Source organism: Ranitomeya variabilis, chromosome 3 (assembly GCF_051348905.1).
Source record: "Ranitomeya variabilis isolate aRanVar5 chromosome 3, aRanVar5.hap1, whole genome shotgun sequence".
In the NCBI taxonomy this organism is placed as follows: domain Eukaryota; kingdom Metazoa; phylum Chordata; class Amphibia; order Anura; family Dendrobatidae; genus Ranitomeya; species Ranitomeya variabilis.
Genome location: NC_135234.1, coordinates 251,323,770 through 251,331,532, shown reverse-complemented (window position 1 = coordinate 251,331,532; position 7,763 = coordinate 251,323,770). Strand labels below are relative to the sequence as shown.

General features: G+C 43.6%; 1 long non-coding RNA gene across 1 annotated transcript; it reads right to left on the bottom strand.

Annotated features, from left to right (window-relative positions):
* Positions 1-430: 430 nt before the first annotated feature.
* LOC143818140 (uncharacterized) lies at positions 431-6,067 on the bottom strand. Its single transcript, XR_013224338.1, has 3 exons — positions 5,962-6,067; positions 585-739; positions 431-499 (listed from the first exon to the last, which is right to left on the bottom strand). It is a non-coding gene; the product is annotated as an uncharacterized LOC143818140 (long non-coding RNA).
* Between the last annotated feature and the right edge of the window lie 1,696 nt (positions 6,068-7,763).

Below are 7,763 nucleotides of genomic sequence, written 5' to 3'. Positions count from 1 at the left end.
TACCCTTGGGGAAATACAAAACCGGGGGCTAAAAAATAATTTTTGTGGAAAAAAAAGGAGTTTTTTATTTTCATGGCTCTGTGATATAAACTGTAGTGAAACACTTGGGGATTCAAAGTTCTCACAACACATCTAGATAAGTTCCTTGGGGGGGTCTAGTTTCCAATATGGAGTCACCTGTGGGGGGTTTCTACTGTTTAGGTACATCAGGGGCAGGGGCGTACATAGATTTCACAGGGCCCCATAGCAAAATTGAGCAAAGGGCCCCCCCCCCCGAAGAAGGGAGGGGAATAGGTGGCGCGCGTAGCGCGTCGAAAATTTGCATGTTAAGCCACGCCCCCTCCACAGCCACACCCCCTCCACAGCCACACCCTCACCACAGCCACACCCCCCAATTACTAATTTATATGGCGAAGGCAATAAAAAATAGACTTACCAGAAAGCAGCATTGCAGGAGAAAGCAGCATTGCATTGCAGTAATAGATAAAATGAATTCAACCTAAAAAAGTGAAACTATTATTATTTGCCATCCCCAATACAGTGTGATCCTAAACATTTATTCACTTTAGTATGATAAACATTACCTGGAACTTTGAACAACAGAGAATGGTGGTGTTCCCAGCAAAAACTCCCAAACTTGAAAATAACAGAAAAACTTGGAAACATTCTAAACTTCTGAAACTTGAACTCAAAACCAAAACTGTGGCCAAACATTCCGCAAATATTGAGATGTGGCAACCTATAATGTAAATAACACAAATTAGTTGAGTGAGACTTTGAATGCCTTTTACCATGTGTGCATACAGCTGCCATTCACCATAACGTGCTTGTTTTTTAAACTAGAATATACCATAATGGTATATATTTAAACAGATATAGCAAAATACATTTTAGTGACTGACGTAGATATATTTTCAGTATTAAAATGGCCAATAAAATTGTCAGTTAACTACTGTAAAGGAAATAGTTGCCACTTGCCCTCTGCAAAATATGGACAGGGCAAAGTAGCTTCTAACCCCTTACAACACCTGCAAAGACATGTGAATGGTGTATGATACAGCTGTATACAGGTCAGCAAAAGGCTTAGAAAACGTTTTTAAACAACATAAAGAACTGATGCATTCATGCAGATGCAACAAATGGAACTTTGAAACCAGAACTCTGAAATAGAGATGGGTGAATTTTTTTTTTAAGAGAAGATTAAGTCTCATTGTAAAAAGAGGTGTTTTGATAGCCAATTAAAATCCTAGATTAAAACATTAACAAAACTGGCATTTACGAAAAAAATTACATTCCAGGGGAATCTGGAAATAAGTATGGAAAATCCACCCATCTCTATAAAAAAAAAATAAAACTTCAACTTCAACTTGCATACTCACGGAGTATAACAAACGTTAGGAAGGTTAGAACTGGCGCCTACGTGCTTTTGCTTCAGCAAATTGGTCAACAATGCCATCTATGTCAAGTTGGTTGGCTCTTGCATTTTCAATGCTTAGAATGGCAAGACCAGAGAGTCTGTGTTCAGACATTGTACTTCTTAGATAGTTTTTAATTTGTTTTAATTTTGAGAAGGATCTTTCTGCTGATGCTACCGTTACTGGCAAGGTTAGGAATAAAAGTAAGACTATGCACACATCTGGTAGATTTGACGATAGCAGGCTATTTTCGACTAACAGTAAATGTGCAAGGTCCTTGACAGATGTCAATTTTTGAATGTCATTCTTTAGAGCACATCTAAAACTCAGAAGCTGGGCTGGAAATGCTGGTGAAAGATCTTGGTTGTACTTTTTCTGCAGCTGTAATGCAGCCTCATATAATTCCTCATCTGAGGAAGATGCCAGATCTGCAGGCTGAAGTATCCTAAAATACTGCACAACCCGATTCATTCCATTAAATCGGTTTGACAGCTGACCTACAATGATGTCTAAATACTCATAGAACACGGTGACTTTAAATCGGTCCTCCGGAATGTGCAATCTCTCATCCGTACTCAGTTCATCAAAATGCTTTTTAACTTTTGATAATCGCTTACTTTCAAAAGCTGGGGAGATGCCCCAGCTGCGTGCCAACAAGATAGCGCTCTCTTTCGCTTCATCAAAATGATTTCTGAATTGTGAAAGTTCTTCAGCTGCATTCTTTATTAAATTAGTTGCCTTAGATAAATCCATGCTTTCTGCCTGCAGCATGGTTGACAGTGCATTAACAGTCTGTAATACTTTTGTCTGAAGGACAACCAAAAAAACAAACTGAAATGAATCCATTTTCTTTTTAAGAGCCATTGCCTCATTTATTTCAGTTTTTTTGGATGAAATAAGGATGATTTTTGACAATGCCATCATTACATCAGAAAAACGAAATCTTAGGGCAAGCAGCGACTCATGACGGGAAGACCAGCGTGTGGGACATAATTTTTTTAGTGTGACCGATGAACTGCTTGTAAATGATGACAAAAGCTCCCAACGTCGTATGCTTTCCCCAAAAAATGTATAGACATGTTGCAATATATCAGAAAAGTTTGAAATTTCTGTAATTTCTGAAACAGCATCTTGAAGAACAAGATTCAAATTATGTGCTGCACAGTGAACATACATAGCATTGTGTTCTTTTTCTAAAATTCGGGCCTGCACACCAGAATAGATGCCACTCATTGTGGCAGCTCCATCATAGCCCTGACCACGGCACTTATGAATGGAAAGGCCATTGCTGTCAATGCATTCCAGGATCTCTTTCTCTATACCAGCAGCACGCTGGTCATGAATGGCTTGAAATCCAAGAAAGGCTTCATGGATGCGAACTTTCGTGGCTCTCATATTTGCATTCCTTTCAACAGACACGTATCTAATTACTTGGCTCATCTGATCAGTTTTTGATACATCTTGCGTTGTATCCATGATCAGCGAATAGAAGTGAGCTTCATTCACTTGAGATAAAATCTCAGATTTTACTTTGGTTGACAAAATTTCTATTAATTCGTTTTGAATTCTGGGACTAAGGTATTTTGCTGTGCCATCTGGCAGTTCCAGCAGTTCCTTAAGCAGGGGATCATAGAGTGCTAGTAACTCTATAATTGCCAGGAAATTACCACTATTGATTTTGCCAATTTTTTCTCTGTGACCCCGAAATGGCATGTTAGCCATGGCCATTGTTAGGGTAACATTCACTATTCTTTTTAAAATTTGCCTCCAGAAATTATGTTGATTTCTTAACTGATTTTCAGTTTGCAGGTCAATTGATCCCTTTCTTCGCCACTGATCATAAACTACACAAGCTTCTAGATGAGATTGTGAACATTCATGGCGTTGTATTTTGTGCGATAAGCCTCTCCAGTTTTTAAGTCCTCTGGCCCAAGCTGGGGAAAATCCTAATTTTCTTCGATCACCAAACAGCCAGCATGGCTCACAGTATGCTGCATTTAATTTTGGCGAGTAACAAAGCCAAGAAACTGGAAATTTTTGACCTGTTTTCGTTATTTTCTCATAATACTTCGCAGAAAAGCATCTTTTATTGTCGTCATTATCTCTAGGAAATGGTCCTGGTGGTCTGCAAGGGCCATGCGTAATTATAAACATCTTAACAGACGAGTCTGTTATAGTAACTGGGAAATTTGCTCTGTCTGTTATGTATTTTTCACAAGCAAGGTTGATAGGACTCGTACTGCTATCAAATGGCATAACGAATTCTTCGCTAGCCAATCCAGAAGTGCCTGGCTGGTCTGCCTGTTTTTCACAAATATCTTCCGTGCTAGCTTCAGTAACACGTGCCATTTGCTCAACTGTACTTGCTGCAGGATGATCTCTGGATTGCGCCAGTTCCTGTATTGAATTCTCTGAGGAGCAAAGACTTTCAGCCCTTGCTTCTAAATCTTCTGTATGTGAAATAGTAACAGAGCTCTCTGCAGAAGAAGGGGCATTGAAGAAACTACTGATTTTGGGCATTTTGGCATGTTTCTGGCTTTCCTCTCTCTTTTTTTTACGCTTCTGAGCACCGCTCAGATGCTTGTAGCTTGACATAATGGTAAAGCTTCTTTCTGTAGAAACAAAGCACATTCAACCTTATATCCCCCTCCACAGCAGAGCTTCATAACCTGGAAACCACTTGAACTGAAGAGCTAAATTCAGTAAAACCTTAACTTTAGATTAAACACCTGATCTGGTCTGTCTGACTGTAGGGCATCAATTGCTATGTCTCCTGGAAATACATCACATCTCCCATCAAGGGGTTCTTGCAGACTACCTCTAGTTCCGTGTAACTCAGTGTGACCTTCTAGCTGCAGAACAACTTAGTATAACCACTACTGAACTGCAAAAGCATTGCTCACGTTTCCTCCCTGGCATAACATAAATACACTGAATGGTCTAGGTCTGATGGTAGATTCAGGACCCCTAGCTGAACATCTTTTTTTTATACTGCCCTGCACCACTCGCTGGCTGGGAAGCACTGTTACCCATATCGCCGGGATCACCACTCTCCGAGCTGCCAGGAGGCAGTCAATTAAAATCCTGTGTCAGGCTCTGCCCTGTCGCAATTCATTGCGCGGCGGGCCGAGGGGCTGTTAATTAGTAGACACCTGTAGAATAAGTGACACCACCGTCACCCTTGAGCTCCCGCAAGCATTGGCTGCACCTCTGGTCAATCATTGATGCCTCCGAGTCACATCTGCAACAAATGGCGTCCACAGACAAGCCAGGAGATGGGAAGACGTGGTCATCCATGGTGACAGGACTAAGATCACCCACGGGGTTAATCACAGTCCGCCATTTCCATCTCAGTTATTTGTGTTTTCCAGTGAAAATGTCATTGGTAAAAAGTGCACTATTCATGTCCCTATGTAGCAGAGCTGGAAGACCGGACGATGCAGCTGAGCTGAGACTGTAAGGTCGCACAACTCATGTAGGTGAGGGTCCTAGAGGGGCTTTATAGGACCCCTTATATGTTCTCTTAGGGCATCTACATGTAGGTGAGGGTCCCAGAGGGGCTGCCTGCCTTATAGGACCCCCTTATATTCTCTCTTATGGCATGTACATGTAGGTGAGGGTCCTAGAGGGGCTTTATAGAACCCCTAATATGTTCTCTTAGGGCATCTACATGTAGGTGAGGGTCCTAGAGGGGCTTTATAGGACCCCTAATATGTTCTCTTAGGGCATGTACATGTAGGTGAGGGTCCTAGAGGGGCTTTATAGGACCCCTTATATGTTCTCTTAGGGCATCTACATGTAGGTGAGGGTCCCAGAGGGGCTGCCTGTCTTATAGGACCCCCTTATATTCTCTCTTAGGGCATCTACATGTAGGTGAGGGTCCTAGAGGGGCTTTATAGGACCCCCTTATATTCTCTCTTATGGCATGTACATGTGGGTGAGGGTCCTAGAGGGGCTGTCTGCCTTATAGGACCCCTTATATTCTCTCTTATGGCATGTACATGTAGGTGAGGGTCCCAGAGGGGCTGCCTGCCTTATAGGACCCCTTATATTCTCTCTTATGGCATGTACATGTGGGCGAGGGTCCTAGAGGGGACCCCTTATAACCTCTTATAGCACCTACTTGTCAGCCAACTAGGAGCTAGGATAATGCAGAGTACAATGTCTCTCTCAGCTGCTGTGGCGTAGTACAATCATCCATTGGAGCAGACTGGTTGTGCAGACTCATGCTTCCCACACTTCTCCCCCGGTAATGCAGCACAGTTCTCCTGATGCACCGAGCTCCCAGTGATCCCAGCACTCCCAGCTCTGCTACATACTGGGACATAGTTTGCTCATCTTTACAACAAGTGACAACTTCCTAAGTGTTCCCACCGGCGCAGCGGAGAGATCAGAGGTCACTGCCAGAGATGGCGCAAGGAGGGATCCCAGCAGATCCCACAGGGAGGAAGAGGGATCCAGGAAGAGAGGTCCAGGCAGGATCAGAGGGAGGAGAATGCGCTGGGAGAGGGGAGGATAATCAGCAGAGAGCAGAGCCGCTACTCACCCACTGTGCTCCGCTGCACGGACACCAGGCCGTGGACCCAGACACGCAGAGCCGCCCCGCTGACACTCTCCAGGAGCGAGCAGCCGTCGGTCGCAAAGGGTGCACGGTGACGTCACTTCCGGTCGCTCGGAAATGAGATCACCGCGCCCCCTATGTGACCTTCCCCCTCCAACTGCAGCGCAGCACCGTGGGGAAGCTTCCTGCTTCCCCACACGCTCATCTCCGACAGGGCCCGACAGCAAAGCCCTGTCGCCTCGCCGCGCGCGCGCCCTCCCCGACCCGAGCAAAAAAAAAAATTAACACAAAAAAAAAAATAAAATAGGTGGCGTACACACCATGGGGCCGGGCAGCACCGGGCCCCCCCGGCCGTGGGGCCCGGATGCGGCGGCACCCGTCGCATACATGGTGTGTACGCCACTGATCAGGGGCTCTGCAAATGCAACGTGACGCCTGCAGACCAATCCATCTAAGTCTGCATTCCAAACGGCGCTCCTTCCCTTCCGAGCTCTGCCGTGCGCCCAAACCGTGGTTCCCCCCACATATGGGATATCAGCGTATGCAGGAGAAATTGGACAACAACTTTTGCGGTCCAATTTCTCCTGTTACCCTTGGGAAAATTAAAAATTGCGGGCTAAAAGATCATTTTGTGCAAAAAAAAATGATTTTTTAATTTTCACGGCTCTACATTCTAAACTTTAGTGAAACAATTGGGGGTTCAAAGTGCTCACCACACATCTAGATAAGTTCCTTAGGGGTCTTCTTTTTAAAATGGGGTCACTTGTGGGGTTTTTTCACTGTTTAGGCACATCAGGGGCTCTCCAAATGCGACATTGGTTCCGATCTCAATTCCAGCCAATTTTGCATTGAAAAGTCAAACGGCGCTCCTTCCCTTCCGAGCTCTGCCATGCACCCAAACAGTGGTTTACCCCCATATATGGGGTATCAGCGTACTCAGGACAAATTGCACAACCACTTTTGGGGTCCAGTTTGTCATGCTACCCTTGGGAAAATAAAAAATTTGGGGCGAAAAGATCATTTTTGTGAAAAAATATGATTTTTTTTTAGGCTCTATATTATAAATTTCTGTGAAGCACTTGGGGGTTCAAAGTGCTCACCACACATCTAGATTAGTTCCTTAGGGGGTCTACTTTCCAAAATGGTGTCACTTGTGGGGGGTTTCCACTGTTTAGGCACATCAGGGGCTCTCCAAACGCGACATGGTGTCCAATCTCAATTCCAGCCAATTTTGCATTGAAAAGTCAAACGGCACTCCTTCCCTTCCAAGCTCTGCCATGTGCCCAAACAGTGGTTTACCCCCACATGCGGGGTATCAGCGTACTCAGGACAAATTGTACAACGATTTTTCTGGTTGAATTTCTCCTGTTACCCTTAGTAAAATAAAACAAATTGGATCTGCAGTAAAAATTTTGTGAAAAAAAGTTAAATGCTCAATTTTTTTAAACATTCCAAAAATTCCTGTCAAGCACCTAAAGGGTTAACAAACTTTTTGAATGTGATTTTGAGTACCTTGAGGGGTGCAGTTTTTAGAATGGTGTCACTTTTGGGCATTTTCTGTCATATAGACCCCTCAAAGTGACTTCAAGTGGGTGGTGGTCCCTAAAAAAAATGGTTTTGCAAATTTTGTTGTAAAAATGAGAAATCGCTGGTCAACTTATAAACCCTTATAACTTCCTAACAAAAAACATTATGTTTCCAAAATGGTGCTAATGTAAAGCAGACATGTGGGTAATGTTAGTTATTAACTATTTTGTATGATATAACTCTCTAATTTAAGGGCATAA